The sequence below is a fragment of the Schistocerca nitens genome, chromosome 6, assembly GCF_023898315.1.
Source record: "Schistocerca nitens isolate TAMUIC-IGC-003100 chromosome 6, iqSchNite1.1, whole genome shotgun sequence".
Lineage (NCBI taxonomy): Eukaryota > Metazoa > Arthropoda > Insecta > Orthoptera > Acrididae > Schistocerca > Schistocerca nitens.
In genome coordinates, this window is record NC_064619.1 from 292,690,467 (window position 1) to 292,709,053 (window position 18,587).

Sequence of the window (18,587 nt, forward strand, 5' to 3'; positions counted from 1 at the left end):
TGAGAAAACAGAGAATTTTGCACAGTCGTTTTAAACGTAGTCACTGCCCCTCTGACAAACAGAAATTATGCGAAATGAAAGCAGCTGTCAAAAGGTCAATGAGAGATTCTTTCAACGAATTTGAAAGCAATATTTTATCTGCAGATTCCAAAAATAAACCCAAAAAAATTTGGTCGTACGTAAAATCTATGAACGCTACAAATAATTCAATAGCTTCTCTTGCTGACAGTACGGGTAATGTAAACAGAATGATGATAAAAAGAAGGGCGAAATTTTAAACCTAGCTTTCAAAAACTCGTTTACGGTAGAGGACTTCTGCACCATTCCCCCTTTCAATTATCGAACAAACGCAAGGATGGCTGACATAGTGTTTAGTGTATCTATGACTCTAGAACATTAAGATCCTTAAACGCCAGGAAGGCATCTGGCCCAGACGGTATCTTCGTAAGATTTTGTGTTGACTATGCTACAAATATAGCACCATTCTTATCCATCATCTATCAGAGATCAATGGAACAGTGGAAAGTTCCACGGGATTGGAGGAAGGCCCAGGTCATAGCAATATATAAAAAGGATAGAAAATCGGATGCAGAGAATTACCGGACAATTTCACTGACATCGATTTGTTGTAGAATCGTGGAACATATTTTGTGTTCAGACATAAAGACCTTTCTAGACTCTGAGAAGCTCATCTGCAGAAACTAGCACGCTTTTAGGAAACAGCGCCCATGCGAGACACATCTGGCTCTCTTTGTGCATGATATACAACAGGCTCTAGATACCGGCTCCCAGGTTGATGCAATATTTCTCGACTTTCGAAAGGCGTTCGACTCAGTTCCGCACTGTCGTTTGCTCCAAAAACTGCGCGCTTACGGTCTATCCGATGACATATGCGGTTGGATAGAAAGTTTTCTAACAGACAGGGAGCATGTCGTCCTGAACGGGATGACTTCAGCAGAAACAAACATAACTTCAGGTGTGCCCCAGGGCAGCGTAATAGGTCCGCTTCTTTTTACGATTTACATAAACGATCTGGTTGATGGTGTTGACAGCGGCATTAGACTGTAAGCTGATAATGCTGTAGTATACAGGAAAGTAGTATCACACGAAAGTTGTGAACAAATCAATGAGAATTTGCAGAAAATAAATGCGTGGTGTAATGACTGGCAGTTATCTCTCAATGTTAGTAAGTGTAACCTACTGCGCATAACAAGGCGCAAATTCCCATTGATGTACAAAATTAATGCCCAGTCTTTCGAAGCGGTTACATCCGTCAAGTATCTGGGTGTGACTATTCAAAATGATCTCAAATTACAACAGTAACGGGTAAGGCAAACTCTAGATTGCCGTTAATTGGTAGAATCCTGAAGTGATGTAGTCATTCAACAAGGGATATGGCTTACAATACGTTAGTTCGTCCAGTCTTAGAGTATTGTTCGTCTGTATGGGACTCTTACTGGTTGGATCTGATTCAAGAGATCCTTTGCCCAAAACACAACAGAGTTTACATAGTCTCCCGTCATTAACATGTTGTGCAGACAAAATTGCGAGAGAATTCTGAAACAGAGGTTTATTAAGTTTGTTAAGTGAGGATCTGAGGGAAAGTAAGGTGAGTAGCTTATGAAAAAGCACATCCTCGGTAAAAAAAAAAAAAAAAAAACAACCTATAATGCCTTCACTTATGTTCCATAACCCGTAGCGTTTCTCGTTTCACCGGCTATCGATGGCCCTTCAAAATTACATTCTTTCATCGAAAAAGTCTGTAGTTAGTGGAATAACATGGTAGATAATGCAGGTATATATAACAAAGATATAGCACAATACTCCTCTTTGTGTGCTATCATTTACCAAAATCTCATTTCGGTATCTCAAACCGTTTAGAAAATATGAGTAATGTTGTACATATTTCGCTCTGGCTTTATCGCTGACGTAGCGCGATCGCAAGTGGGTGTGCTACGTCAGATAAATTTTCTCGAGATTGGTGATAGATAGATGTCTCTACCCAAAGAAAAATTCAATACGTTAGCTAAATTTCATACGCAACAACGTACTATGTAATATGTACCAAACGCAAAATCATAGAGACCTCTAATTTTCGTTTCAAAGTTTTCCGAATTTCGTGCGGTGTCTTACTTGGACATAAATGTCACAATAACTAGGACCATTAACGAAATAATGGGCACGTCATAATGAACCTGACCTATCAAGTAAAGCGAAAGTGAATGTTTTTTTACCGACTACTTCCTGTAAAATCGTTTGAGAAAGATTGCAGGTGGTGCGCCTCGATTCTGTCATCGCTGACTGCCCGAAAGGTGGAAACACTTATCGGCCACCCCTTCTGAACAAACGAGTGAACTTGCCCAACGCTTTGGACGAAAACTGGTCACTGTGCACCGGCCACCGTATCCTGCACGGCCTCAAAAATGGTTCAAATGGCTCTGAGCACTATGGGACTTAACATCTGAGGTCATCAGTCGCCTAGAACTTAGAACTACTTAAACCTAACTAAACTAAGGACATCACACACATCCATGCCCGAGGCAGGATTCGAACCTGCGACCGTAGCTGTCGCGCGTTTCCAGACTGAAGCGCCTAGAACCGCTCGGCCACTGCGGCCGGCTCCTGCGCTGCCTATACGTGGGTTATGCGACCACGTGACACATTTCCACTGACGGACTGTCCAAGGTGTCGAGGTCCGGTAAGCCGGCCAGTCTGTGGATGGTTTTTAGGCCGTTTTTCCATCTGACTCGGTGAACGCGGACTGGTTCCCCTTATTCCACCTCAGCTACACCATGTCGGCGATTGCTGCGCAAAAAAGTTCTCCACGCACTCGGACACCACCATTACTCTACCACGCAAACATAGGAGTTACACTCGTCTGGTGTGAGACGTTCCCTCGTGGGGTCCACTGGGGGACGAACCGCGCAATAACCTTGGGTTCGGTGTGGGGCGGCGGAGGGGTGAAGTGGACTGTGGTAGTCGTCGTGAGGTTGTGGACTACTGCGGCTGCGGCGTGGACGGAGCCTCTCCGTCGTTTCTAGGTCCCCGATTAACATACAATACGATACAATACCAGAAGGAAGCCTATATTGATTCACAGCCGGCATCAGTATTTTGTGGACTACACCAACAAAGAAGATGTAACATATTACTGTTACGAGTAAGTGCAAAGGAGGACAGTCCAGTAAATAAGCCTTATGCTGTTTTATCCCAGTTGGCTCTTGTAAACTTCGCGGTCGCAAAAGGCTGGTTGCGTTATTCACCAACTGAAAAGAAAACAACAAAATTTTAGGCGAAGGTATCCGTGTTTGTATTTCAGATAAAGCAGTAAATGAAGTGCCAAAATTTTATATTTGTGCAAGAAGGCGTGTAAAAGAGATAGATACTACGATTTAATCAACTTACGCTGAAGAAGGAGGGCTGTTATTCAGTTGAGGCTACGAGTTAGGAACGTCGTTATCGGCACATAGAAGTGCGAAACAGTCGCCTCATCGCATTATACGAAAATATATGGGACCTACACAAGATCCTATCGATGCTGGAGGAATATTCTTTCAAGAAAATAATTTCCTTTTGAACGATGGCAGCAAAACTTTACAAATGAAACCAGAGGACCTTATGACACAATATTGAGGTTTGCCACAGAAAATGTGGATTGATGTTTATTAAGAGGTAAATCCTTCCTCGTGGACGGAACGTTCAAGAGTCAGAGCAAGCAGTATGGACAGTTGTTTATACTTCACGTTGCTCTTACGAGTGTTTGGGAGGGAAGAAATCCGAGAAACATATATTTGTTTTTTTGAAGCTGTTAAATTGAGTGTGCTGGATGGAACGCTGCTACTGTCCAATCACCAACAAGTTTGTTTCTAGAAAGAGAGATTGCGAGTTACAGCTCTCACTTTAAACAGAGTTTGCGGAAACAGGAAACAAGTTCGACGTTGAGCTCTTCTTGCTGCCTATAAGGAAAATGATAAGATTCTCTTTTACAAGTCTTCAGGTCTAGAACATCTTCCTCTAGAAACGCTGGATTACCGTCCTGCGGTGTATTTTGGAGAGCAGGCCTAAAATCCAAAAGCTTGAGGACATCTACGACTATTTTCTGTACCAGCATCTCGATAACGAGCACATGACAAGAAATATGTGGAACTCCAGCTGAAGCCGTCATCGCACTAGCAACGTCTCGGAAGAATGGAACCAAAGAAAACACAAATTCATATCAAAAGTTCATCAAAATGTTTACTCTTTAGTACAAAATCTTCAAGAGGACGCAGGGTACCAGACCTACCACATTGACGGATTAATTTTAAGAGTCGGTGGGAAAACAAGAAAGAAGTCAGCAGTTCAATATGACAAGAGTACTGCAAAGGCTTTAAAAGCACTCAGTATTGACAGTAACATAAGATCGTTTCTAACTTGTGTGCTGTATGCACATAAATTACGGTAACCGAAAATATGTCCAGTCACGGAAAATTAAGAACTTCATTCACGTTACACCAATTGCCTATATTGTAAATAGCGTAAGTATGTAATTAAATTTAATGGGGGACTAAAAGAGATTATCCCCTCTTGGTATTCCCTGGGAACTATGCAAAGTCGACTCAGTAGTTTGCAGTTTGGAAAATACTTTATTTTATCCATGTTATATTTTAGAACTGTTCATGTAATGGGAAATCCCGAATGCAACAATTTATGCAAAACTGATGTCCCTGTATGTAAATGTCCACATGTAACCGCCATCATGTATTAAAATTAATTTTTAGAAATATGAGTCGTCGACTACAGTACTCACCTGTTACTACCTGAAGAGTGCAAACGTCATTCCATGCAAGTATTGCTCCGTCCAAGTGTTCCATGGTCCCAATTGCAGTTGTAATTGATGATGTCGTTTGGTCCACAGGGGAACACGTAGGGGTCATCTGCTTCGGAGCTTCATGTTCAACAATGTGCGCTGAACGGTACTTGTGCCTACAGCAGCATTGTACTCTGTGGTTATATCTGGCACAGATCTCCTCAAATCTGCCAGAGATCACCTGTTTTACGGACTGAGCAAGCCTCCGACCTCTGCGTTCTGTGACGAGGAATGGACGTCAGACACCTCGTTTCCTGCTGTGGTTTCACCTTCCTTCCTCCACTTTCCATAGATGCTCACGACAATTGCGCTCCAACAGCTGACCAGCTTTGCGTCTTTTGAGGTGTCCGTTCCCAGGCGCCGTGCCACAGTACAGTAAGGTCACAAAATTCATGGGACACCTCCAAATATCACGTCGGACCTTCTTTTGCCTGGCGTAGTGTAGCAACTCGACGTGGCATGGACTCAACAAGTAGGTGGAAGTCTCCTGCAGAAATATTCCTTGCTGCCTCTATAGTAGAGATGGGTGGTTCGGGAACTAACGGGTCCAAAGGAACTGTTCACCAAGGTGAACGGAACGCGCGAGGAACGAATTCTAAGGAACGATCTTTCATAGTTTACTTCGGTCGCGGCTTTCTAATTATAGTTCCCGGGAACGGGAAACGGTCAGTCTCGTTCCCGCAACAGTTCGGCCGGTTTCGTTCCAGCCTCGGTCCCGTTCCCGTCTGTCTCTGTCTCGGTCTCGCTCGGCCGGACTCTTCCTTTTTCGCGTGGCCACTCGTCGCAGCTCAACTGCCGACTGCTCATAGTTCGGTATCGAGTTGTTGTTGTTCGTTTCGTTCGCTTCGTACGCCCATTCTAGATCTGTTTCAAACCTTTCTTGAACTTTGAACATCTGCTTCTTTTCGTATTCTATTCAGCGCCCACGACCGGTAATTAAAAAGTATTTTATAATTACGTAAACTACACAAAAATTACGGGGTATGTAATACATACAAATTTTTCAGGTAACAAAACGGCGTATCAGCTTTCTTCACTATTTCGATAAACAGCAGAAGAAAGACTTGTAAAAAGGCAAGATTTTTTGTTATTACACATGAAAAGGACATCGGCACGGCACACACGAGTAGCCATTTTCCGTCTTTTTTTGATCCAAGGTAAAAGAGCATGTTCATTGTTATGGAATGCAGATCGACTTACAACCGAATGAAGTCCGCGCTTCGTAATCGAGTGTATGGTGTCACGTTTTGTAAAGTGAATATGATAACACCTACAATATTGTTTCAGTGGTACAGGGTGGCGCACGAAAAATCGGCCTCGAGTACTAAACTGCTCATTGTCGCTTACCAATCGTCATCTCTTGTTTCGAAGTTGTTTGCATTAGCTTGTTATTTCTTCACTTCCTAATTATTACATGCTTATGTATTCTGCTCGTAGCGGTCAACAAATCGTGCGTAATTGGCGAGCTGTCTGTACTCGGGACCGGTTTCTCTCGCGCCACCTTATATTATTCCAGTGCGATCAGCCACGTAACGCTACAGTTGGCTAAACGAGATGTTTTGCAGAATCACGAAAATTACAAGTGGGCGAGCATTCTGTTACGTATAAAATTTCTGTACTTCAGAGGGGAGGCAAGTGCCCCCTCTTGGCGCCTTCCATCCTTCACTCACCTATGCTACTAATTTTCAATTATTCATAAGAATCATATACCAAGCACAATGAACGGTGAACAAGTAAAAATGAAGGGTTCCCAAAAAAGAGCGATCACCAGTGAACTAGTTTCCAAGGATGAGCTGCTTTGCCCACCTCTACTCTATAGCCGTCGACAATTGTGAAAGTGTGCCGGAGCAGTATTTTGTGCACGATATACCCTCACGATTATGTCCTATAAATGTTCGATAAGATTCATGTCAGGCAATCTGAGTGTCCAAATCATTCGCTAGAATCGTCCAGAATGTTCTTTAAACAAATCGCGGGAACTATGGACCAGTGACATGGTGCACTTTCATCCATAAAAATTCCATCATTGTCAGGAACATGAAGTTCATGAAACGGTTTTTGATTCATTTGGACCAGAGAACCCAGTCCTTTCCATGCAAACGCACCCACACCATTATGGAGCCACCACCAATTTGCGCAGTGCACTTGTGTTCATGGCTTCATGAAGTTTGCGCCACGTTCGAGCCCTACAATGTGCTCTTAATAGCGGAAATCGGGACTCATATGACCAGGCCAAGGGTTTCCAGTCGTCTAGGATCCAACCGCTATGATCACAAGCCTAAGAGGCGATGTTGTGCTGATGGAAAATTCACTCGCGTCGGTCTTCTCCTGCCATGTGCCACTAACGCCGAATTTCGCCGCTCTATCCTAACATATTCGTTCGTCGTACGTCCCCCACTGATTTCTGCGCTTATTTCTCGTAGTATTGCTTTTCTGTTAGCACTGATATCTCTACCCAAACGCCACTGCTCTCTGTTTTTAAGTGAAGGACGTCAACCACAGCGTTGTCCGTGATGAGAGGTAATTTGGTATTCTCGGCGCATTCTTGACACTATGGATTTCCGAATAATAAATTCCATAACGATTTCCAAATAACATTCCGCGTTCAAAGTCTGTCAGTTCCTTTCCTCCGACCATAATCACATCGGAAACAATTTCACATAAATCGCCTGAGTACAGGTGGCAGCTCCTCCAATGCATTTTTCTTCTCTACCTTGTGTACCCGAAACTACTGCCATCTGCATATGTGCATATCGCTGTCCTGTGACTTTTGTCACGTCATTGTAATCTGTTCTTTATTGAAAGTCACTTATGCCAGTTGATTTCTCCATTTTCGAGCAGAATCGTCGTTAGAATGACTCCCCATTCGTCTCTGTTCCACTTAAACACTTTCATTACCACGTCACGTGCCCGTAATACCACCAGGATGCATTCTGTTTCGCGGTGTGCATTTGTAACATTTTGTGTGTATTGATTTATATAAGACAGTCGTTCTGTGAATCACACCCTTCTACTTGCTCGTTGATGAATGTGACCTGTGTTTTTTTCGCAGTCACTGGGAACTTATTCTACTCAAAGGATTTGCGGTAAATTATGGCCACAAAGAGAACTAACTCAGTCAAAAATTCTGTAAAGAACTTGACGAGAACCCCATAGCCGTGGGATCTTATTGAAATTTTATAGTAAGAGCTTCTTTTCAATGATACTGGTACTGATTATAATATCAGTCATCTTTACAGCGGTGCGGCTGTTGAATGACGGCAACATTCGTTTATTTTATTTTGTTAAGAAACGTTTTAAGAGAACTTCTCAACATTTCTGTCCACGTCTTAATATTTTCTATTTCGTACCCTGTCCCTCCTGAAAAGGGACCCTATGAGTGCAAGGTCACAAGTTCAGTCTTTAGTCAGGCTCATTTGTTGTGTTAACAATTACGACAGGAAAAATATTAGTTGCTAATGACTCGCCATTTGGATCAGCTGAGCGACAGAAAATGAGTGTTCAGGAGGTGCAGAGATCAACCTTCTATGCGGTGTATGTATTACACTTCCACATCTACATCTACATCTACATCTACATGGATACTCTGCAAATTACATTTAAGTGCTTGGCAGAGGGTTCATCGAACCACCTTCACAATTCTCTATTATTCCAATCTCGTATAGTGCGCGGAAAGAATGAACACCTATATCTTTCCGTATGGGCTCTGATTTCCCTTATTTTATCTTGGTGATCGTTTCTCCCTATGTAGGTCGGTGTCAACAAAATAGTTTCGCATTCGGAGGAAAAATTGGTGATTGGAATTTCGTGAGAAGATTCCGTCGCAACGAAAAACGCCTTTCTTTTGATGTCCAGCCCAAATCCTGAATCATTTCTGTGAAACTCTCTCCCATATTTCACAATAATACAAAACGTGCTGCCCCTCTTTGAACATTTCCGATGTACTCCGTCAGTCCTATATGGTAAGGACCCCACTCCGCGCAGCAGTATTCTAAAAGAGGACGGACAAGCGTAGTGTAGCAGTCTCGTTAGTAGATCTGTTACATTTTCTAAGTGTCCTGCCAATAAAACGCAGTCTTTGGATAGCCTTCTCAACAACATTTTCTATGTGTTTCTTCCAATTTAAGTTGTTCGTTGTTGTAATACCTAGGTATTTAGTTGAATTTACGGCTTTAGATTAGACTGATTTATCGTATAACCGAAGTTTAACGAATTCCTTTTATGACTCATGTGGATGACCACACGCCGGCTGCGGTGGTCTCGCGGTTCTAGGCGCGCAGTCCGGAACCGCGCAACTGCTACGGTCGCAGGTTCGAATCCTGCCTCGGGCATGGATGTGTATGATGTCCTTAGGTTAGTTAGGTTTAAGTAGTTCTAAGTTCTAGGGGACTGATGACCACAGCTGTTTAGTCCCATAGTGCTCAGAGCCATTTGAACTATTTGGATGACCACACACTTTTAGATATTTAGGGTCAACTACCAATTTTCGCACCATTCAGATATCTTTTCTAAATCGTTTGCCAATTTGTTTTGATATTCTGATGACTTTATTAGTTGATAAACGACAGCGTCATCTGCAAACAACGTAAGACAGCTGCTGAGATTGTCTCTCAAACCGTTTATATAGATAAGGAAGAGCAAAGGGCCTATAACACTATCTTGAGGAACGCCAGAAATCATTCTGTTTTACTCGATGACTTTCCGTCAATTACTACGAACTGTGACCTCTCTGACAGGAAATCACAAATATGGTCACATAACACTTCATGTAATTGACATCTTCGATAGTCAAGAAATATTCAAAACAAACCATTAACTTGTACCATGAGCACCGACTGAAAAATGGCGCGCCACAGTGATCACGAACGTTCGCACCATCGAGATTGAAGGCGAACTCCTTGGGAGTTACAAACAGTGCAGGACTTTCAGTTAGGTTTTCTCTCTTAAGGAGTGCATACAGAATAATACTGGTGTACCCGCCAGGGTAGCCGGGCGCGCTAACGCGCTGCTTCCGGGACTCGGGTAGGCGCATCGGCCCCAGATCGAATCCGCCCGACGGACTAACGACGAGGGCCGGTGTGCCGGCCAGCCTGGATGTGGTTTTTAGGTGGTTTACCACATCCCGCTAGGTGAATACCCAGCTGGTCCCCACGTTCCGCCTCAGTTACACGCGTCACAGACATCTGAAACACGTCCGCACTATTTCACGATTTACACTAGACACAGACAGTGGGGGTACACTGATTCCGTCCTGGTGGGTATGGGGTGGCGGCAGGAAGGGCATCCGGCCACGCCGACCCTGCGATCGCTGTGAGACTATGGCGTAAGCGAAAGAAAGAAAGATAGAATAATACTGGTGTGACGAGGGTGATCAGAACTGATAGAACGTGATTTTATGCAGCCGGTCTATGTCGAGGAGCTTCTCAAGAAAGTAACTATCTTTTAAGACGTAGCTGCAGGTAGCGCGATAATATGTTTTACACGCACGGAAAAAGGAAACATGCACAGGCTGAATTTGTCCAGTTGTTTCAGATGATATGAACTGCAACATCACACACTTTTCAGGAGGGATAGTTTGCTGTAAAGCAGTATGATTTTTATAGGCAGACCAGGAATGAAGCAAAAGCAAGTTATCTTGACTGGCTATTGGCCAAAAGCTGTCTGATGCCATAGTTGTAGTTCTCTTATGCCCACTTCCCCACTCTTTCTTGCTCTGACGGAAATATCCCCTACGACCCTTGCGAGATCATACACACGAGAAAGAATCGTAGGGGACAGAGCACCTCCAACTTCTAACAGCACAATAAATGACTTTCCAGCCAATTAATCTTCCAGATTAACAGTCGGCATAACTGTATACGAATGCACTAATGCATTGAAATTAGTTGATCTTGATACATCTTTCTTTAAACCTCTGATTTCCAGGGTTCCTTTCCTCTTCAAATCCCGATTGACCAAAGTTGAAAACAGATTCATTATTGAACGATGGGATAAATTTGTTTATCTCATCTGTAATTTTCGAGTCGATTCCACAGTTTGGTGTGCATGTTCAAGCGGACGCTTGGTCTAAAATTTGTTATCTTACGTCTTCTAAATCTGTATCACTCTTTGAAGTTATGCAACCATCCACTGCTTTCCATGACATCACTGCAATCTATCTCGCGCGGAATTTGATGTGCGTAGCGTAGCAGGTCATTATCATGCACATTCTGCAAATTGTATCGAGCATCCTTGAAACGCGTCGACACTAGCTTTTGGAAGAAATTGCGCCTTGTTCTCCCTTGAAGATCAGCAGTTTTTCTTATGGATTATACGCTGATATTGCTGCGGACTTATTAGGGATCTGTTCCTTTTCTAATACTGCGGATGATCTTCCGACAGGATTTGTGGATCACCGTCCGGCAAGGATGATGAACTACACGGCTCGACATCTGTTTTAGTATCACTTTCACTTGTTCAGTACGAATCGTCATCATTGTACTCCTCATGTACATTGTCCACACAGTCGAGCATAATAGGACACCACACACTCCACTGACTCATCTTGCACAAACGAGAATATTTCATCTGCCACTTCTTTCACACTCTGCGAAATTCATTGGGGTCCTTTCTATCGAAATGTCCATTTCTACAAATGTCGATATAATGCAGTATTTGCTTTGTTTATCGTTGCCACTGCTCTGCTTTTTATCAATGCCACTACCACTGTTGTGAATTACTCCCCGACTAAGCAGTTCAACTAAACTCCGTAGCTTCATGCTGCGCTCACTATTGGATACCTCCATTCGTGCCCCATGCTGCCATTAGCAGCCAATATTGTGATTGTATGGGAGAAAATATGTGGCGCGTCGAATGCCGTAAACATCATTGGCTTCTGCAATGTTGCACTCGAGGGGTTCCTTGTAAGAGTATCTGGACATTGTTTTTTTGTGCCACTGACAGCCGTAACATAGGAACAAAATTACTGTGTGTTAGTGCGAAAATATTTCGCTACAGTAGTTGCAGAAGACTTTTTGTATTATTCTTCTGGTAGTCTAACGTATTAAAATTAACATCTACCTACCTGAGAATTTTTGCTTTATTTTGTAACTTTTGTGCAGTAAGCGCTGTCTCATGAGATGCTTCCTAATATTGTCCGTTTGCCATGGGTTCTTTGCAGCGTTTTTCATTATTCTGCAAGGTATCTGTTTTTTTAAAACTTCATCGACTTTTCGTCTTGCCTACAGACACAGCTCCCTTACGTATTCACGGTGTGAACTATATGATCAAGCTCTTGTCTGTAACGTGATGCAGTTACCTCCACCTTACGTTTCTAGCTCTTCGTACATTCGTTGTTGCTGTTGTTACAACTGCATTGCGATCACTAACCCTTGCGCCATCAATTTACATTTAAGATTGTTGTCTGCTGCCACAAATACGTTCCCTTTCGTTCCTTTAAGTCTGGGTTTTCGTTGAAAACTCAGATTTTCTCATATTTCTAGTTTTAGTTGTCCGACGGTGCCGAGTGTTATGTAGCCCTCATAGCTTTTCAACAGTTCTTCAAACTCCGAATTTTTTAAAAAAAATGTTTCATCAATTTATCACCTGTATCTTGACATTCTTGTCTAATCCGGACATATCTTGAGGTCCTAATGTCAGTGCTTTGGAGCCCTGTTCACCAATGTTTATTCTGATTGCCGGGAGAGTCGACTACTAAGGAAAAAACAAAGCCACTGCATGCATTCCCTGAGCAGTTAGCCACTCTGGTAATCTGCTCTGTTCTGAAATGCGGGGGCAGCCTTAAACCCTCTGTCGCAAGTCCAAAAAGTTGCCGCCTTGTCTGTTGCAGAACCACTGATTTCTCTTGCGCCGTTCTTTTTCTCAATTCAAAACCAGACGTCGACGGTCATTTCTACGGGAAGGCACTTGGATCTTAGTCGAAACAATACTAGAAAGACTGGCCATTTCTATATTCCCAGACAGCCATCAGAAGGAACCGAGGAGAACTTCAGAACCTAGGCGACAAAAATCGTTTGTTTCCAGGCGGGCAACAATCAGCAGGTGGTTAAACCCTGTGCCGTCAGTTGCTGCTGGTTTGGTTCTTCAACACGTTAAATGCACACTTAGTTCTCAATCCCATCACTTGCCGCCATTTCTCGTAGGAGTTCCAGTGTTCGCCGTACGTCTGAATTACCGACATTTAATAGATAACTCCACTCGGCGCTTTCTTCTACCTGACAGGTGATGTACATGACTTTTCAGCAGTAGAAATGAATCTTACTAACTCAAATTCACTGTACGTTTCAGACAGCACCTCGTGTTTTTGGTAAAGAGGGTGAGTTTTGCAATCATCCGTCATCCCGTGCACTGTTTCCCCCATACAGTGTATGTAGACCCACTAACACGCCACTCAGTCAAATACACCGGCATATTACAGACTAGTCTGGTCTGGAGAGGAAGCAACGTCTGTGGAAGTAGGTAATCACACTGTCATCCCACCTTACGCAATATTCGAAGTTTAAGTAGCAATCTGATTTGAGTCATTGTCACCGGAGCTTCTCATAAAATAAGTCGCGTTACGCCGAAAGTTGTAACGTTTCCACTATCTGCAATGTACTTTGAATATTGTGAAGAATGGACGGAAATATTTTTCTATAAGTGCACCATATTCACCAAAAATCGAAAAATGTTTGTAAAATGTAAACTTCCCCGGCCGGATAAGTCATAATTAACAAAATGTTACCGGCTGTTTTGCCGTGGTCGAATGGATTTCACAGATAAACCCCACGTTTTGTCGCTATCGCTCGGCTTAAATCTGAAATCCATTCGACCACGGCATATTAGCCCGGAACATTTTATTGATCTGAAATGTTTCTTCACAGTGTTTACGTATACGCGAACATGAATTATTATCAAGATATTTAGCCGGCCAGAGTGGCCGTGCGGTTCTAGGCGCTGCAGTCTGGAACCGAGCGACCGCTACGGTCGCAGGTTCGAATCCTGCCTCGGGCATGGATGTGTGTGATGTCCTTAGGTTAGTTAGGTTTAATTAGTTCTAAGTTCTAGGCGACTGATGACCTCAGAAGTTAAGTCGTATAGTGCTCAGAGCCATTTGAACCATTTTTTGAACCATCAAGATATTTATGACTGTCTCACTGACTAACTTCAATAATATCGTTAAACTGAATTGTGTTCCTTGTGTCTAAACGTGTTTACTGTCAATACGGCTCCAGTACTTATAACTTTTATTTCACTTTTAGATTGCAAAACTGTTTTGAACATACTCGATCAGTCAGTAACTGGATCTGGTCATGCTCGTACGATTAATAGGTCTCAAGTGTAAAGTAAAGTTAGTCATTTTCATTGAAAGATTTTCAGAATACATACCAAGTATTTTAGAGTTGGTGGTACGTAAACGGAATTCGCCTTGATACCTACGTAGTCAATACTTTCAGGTACCATGTATTGCAATGTGGTCAGTGATGGGTTGCAGACTGCATCCCGTCAAAAGGTGAGTGACTGAAATAAAGTGTGTTAACAAACCAGCAAGAACAAATAACACAAATAGAAACTTTAATAGAGGAAGGAGACCTTGAAAAAGCAACAGACCAAATAAAAGACCTCCGAAAAAATTCAGTGATACAAACAAACACAAAAACAAGGACGGCAAAAAGATGGTTCGATGCTGAATGCTACATCAAAAGGAAAACTCTGTTCTAAGAACGCTCCACAGATTAAGAAACCAGCACAACGAGGAAACATACAAATTGTACGCAGAAGAGAGGAGAATCTACAAAAAACTAATAGAAGAGAAGAAAAAAGACTACATAGAAAGAGAGGCAAAAAGAGAAGCGGATGATGCAGAGAAAGACCCATACATAGCAGCAAGACCAAGAAAACTGGCTTATACACCAAATATAGACTTGAAGACAGCAAGATACTGAACCAACGAGGAATCAAAACACCCCAAAAGAAAGAGAAACAACATCAAACTAAGGAAAAAGACAATGTATGGGAACCTCTAAATGAAGAAGATGTAAAAGAAGTAATAAAAGCACTGAAGAACAAGAAAGCAGCAGGACCCGATAATAAATATAATGAACATATAAAAGATGCAAAAGAGGCCCTCCAACACGTATGGGTCAAACTATTTAACAAATGCCTGGAACTCGGAAGAATTCCGACCCAATGGAGACACTCGACAAAAAAAACTAAATTGTCCTAAGGACAAACACATACACCCAGGCCCGAGGGAGGACTCGAACCTCCGCCGGGATCAGCTGCACAGTCCATGACTGCAGCGCCTTAGACTGCTCGGTTAATCCCGCGTGGCTCGACAATAAAAGTTCTCTACAAAGGCAGAGGAGACCCAACGGACCCAAACAGGTAGAGGCATAGCCCTGGAAAATACTCAGTTCAAGATGTTCTCAAAGCCTCTGTGGACAGTCATCTCCCAGAACGACAAATGGGCTTCAGATCTGGAAGATCAACACTTACGGCAGTCAGGCTTCTTCTAAACAACATCGACGAAGTGCTACAAAAGAAACAAATGTTCTACACAGTGTTCATAGACTTTACCAAATCCTTTGACCTACTGGAAAGAGATCTCATAGTCCGGAAACTGGAAAACATAATGGGAGAACATAGCGTATGGGCAAGAATAATCATGTCAATCTTCGAATACAACTTAATCACAATATCAGACAACCTCTCGTTTTCGAACCTCATTCTGCAATCAAACGGAGTCTTACAGGGTGACCCAATGAGCTCTTTGCTGTACATTTTTGCCACTCAAGAAGTACTCCGAATTGGAGAAAATGAAGAAGATATATACGTATATGCATACGCTGACGACATAGCCGTAGGTGCAACAGATATACAGAAGCTGCAGAAAATCACTGAGAAAACAGACAAATAGTGCAGTGAACACAAACTTCAATAAACATAACAAAGACAGAAATGGTGATTTTCAGAAAAGGAGGCTAAACACCCAAGGATGCGGAAATCAACATCAGAGGACAAAAAATAAAAGTCTCATCAGACTTTTAATACATAGGGGTGGCATTGCAACCAACAGCCAAATGCTTCACAAACATACAACAGAATGTACAGACCAAGCAATAGCAATACAGGACATCAAAAACTTCCGCCTACTCAGTCTAGGAAACAGCCACGAAATTATTCAACGCAAAAATCTTGCCGATGCTGGCCAATGAGATTGAGGTCATATGGGACCACCTGACAGAAAAAAATCTAGAAACACTAGAAAAGGTAAAATCGACATATCTAAAAAGAGCACTAGGTCTCTCAAAGACAACAACATCAAGACTAGTATACCAGCTAGCGAGAGAGACATTCCTAACTGAAGACACCAAACTTCGATATATGATGCCACACACCAGGGCTTCCAGAAATCAACTGAAGACCATGGAGGACAAACGAGAAAAAGTATGGGCAGAGGTCTATGGCACCGAAGCAATGACGAACCGCTCATGGGCAGTACCAAACTTCGAGCTGCGACATGTCGTAACTAGACTTTCTAGTCACGGCTTTCATCATCTAATTTGCAAAAACAAAACTTATCACGACCCAACCACAACATGTGTATGTGAACTGTGTAACGAAGCCTGGGAACGATATCTCATAGAACGGTGCAGTAAAAGAGTGAAATCGGTAAATGAATATGCAGAAATGTAAATGTAAATGTAAAATGTTAATCAAAGTAACTGTATATGGCTAGCTGGCTGCAATTTTATTAAATAAAATATTAAGTGTTTCGTTCTGTGGTTGGATATTAGTGAATATACAAATGCGCTACGCACCTTTTATTTCGTAATGCACAACGTACACGTATAGGCAACGCGGTCGAAACCATAATAGAAGCAATATCGGTATAATACGATAAAGTACTAAAGGCGCTAACGTGACGACCGGCGTTTTGAACGTGTGTTTTTCGGAAACGAAGTACCGGTAAAGATATCCCTGTCTAGGATCAATATCCTTTAAATAACATTTATCGTACTTTAATTGTTACAAGTTGTGTGGTATCGTGATAAAGTACAGAACACTACACACAGGGTGTCCCAGGATGAATGGTCAGATAGGACAGGAACGCTCGTTTGAAGCAAAAAAGTGCGCATGGATTTATCCCCTATTGCGATTGGTTTCCGGGACAAAATACATTTAAAGTACAATTGTTTTTGAGCAAGTGCGGCGCACGTGTGTGTCTCACGAACCCAGCCTTTTTGACATTTTATTCTGCATCAACCTACCTCATTCCTTTCAACCTCTTTTGTGCTTTTGTTTATGGGCTCAGATGAAGTCCAAAGTGAACAGATGAAAGGTGAAAAAGCGAGATGCACAGCTGGGTCGCATCATGGCCTGTGCTGCCCTCATTAGAGAATGTGCGGGGCACTTAGACAAGCAACATAACATGTTCTTGGAAGAGTGCACAAATGCACTGTAGTTGACGGAGGGATATTCGAACATTTATTTTGAACTGTGCATCAGTTGTCATGCTATGTGTACGATACTACTTGGAGGTAATGAGTAAAAAAATGAGTATTTTTCAATCAATACTTGTTATAAGAGTCGAGGGAAATGAAAGGGAAGCCGTGGTTGGGAAGGGAGTGAGACAGGGTTGTAGCCTATCCTCGATGTTATTCAACCTGTACGTTGAGCAAGCAGTAAAGGAAACAAAAGAAAAATTCGGAGTAGGAATTAAAATCCATGGAGAAGATATGAAAACTTTGAGGTTCGCCGATGACATTGTAATTCTGTCAGAGAAAGCAAAGGACATGGAAGAGCAGTTGAACGGAATGGATGTGTCTTGAAAGGAGGATGTAAGATGAACATCAGCAAAAGCAAAACGAGGATAATGGAATGTAGTCGAATTAAGACGGGTGATGCTGAGGGAGTTAGATTAGGAAATAAGACACTTAAAGTAGTAGATGAGTTTTGCTATTTGGGGAGCAAAATAAATGATGATTGTCGAAGTAGAGAGGATGTAAAATGTAGACTGGCAATGGCAAGGAAAGTGTTTCTGAAGAAGAGAAATTTGTTAACATCGAGTATAGGTTTAAGTGTCAGGAAGTCGTTTCTGAAAGTATTTGTATGGAGCGTGGCCATATATGGAAGTGAAACATGGACGATAAATAGTTTGGACAAGAAGAAAATAGAAGGTTTCGAAATGTGGTGCTACAGAAGAACGCTGAAGATTAGATGGGTAGATCACATAACTAATGAGGGGGTATTGAATAGAACTGGGGAGAAGAGAAATTTGTGGCAGAACTTGACTAGAAGAAGGGATCGGTTGGTAGGACATGTTCTGAGGCATCAAGGGATCACCATTTTAATATTTGAGGGCAGCGTGGAGGGTAAAAATCGCAGAGGGAGACCAAGAGATGAATACACAAAACAGATTCAGAAGGATGTAGGTTGCAGTAGGCAGTAAGTAGTAGATGAAGAAGCTTGCTCAGGATAGCATGGAGAGCTGTATCAAACCAGTCTCTGGACTGAAGACAACAACAACAATAATAACAACAACAACAATAACTTAGTAAAACGCATGTTGTAATGTTTACTGACTGTTGTACGCGCGTATTGGATAGCACAGAAGATACACTAAAAAAAGTAGGCGATTCATCTCGAAGGAATTAGCCGAATGGGCTGAAATCGGTACAAGTGATGTAAAGGTACAAACAAACAAATGATTACAGTTTCTGAAAAACTGGATGATTAATTAAAGAAAAAGTCAGTT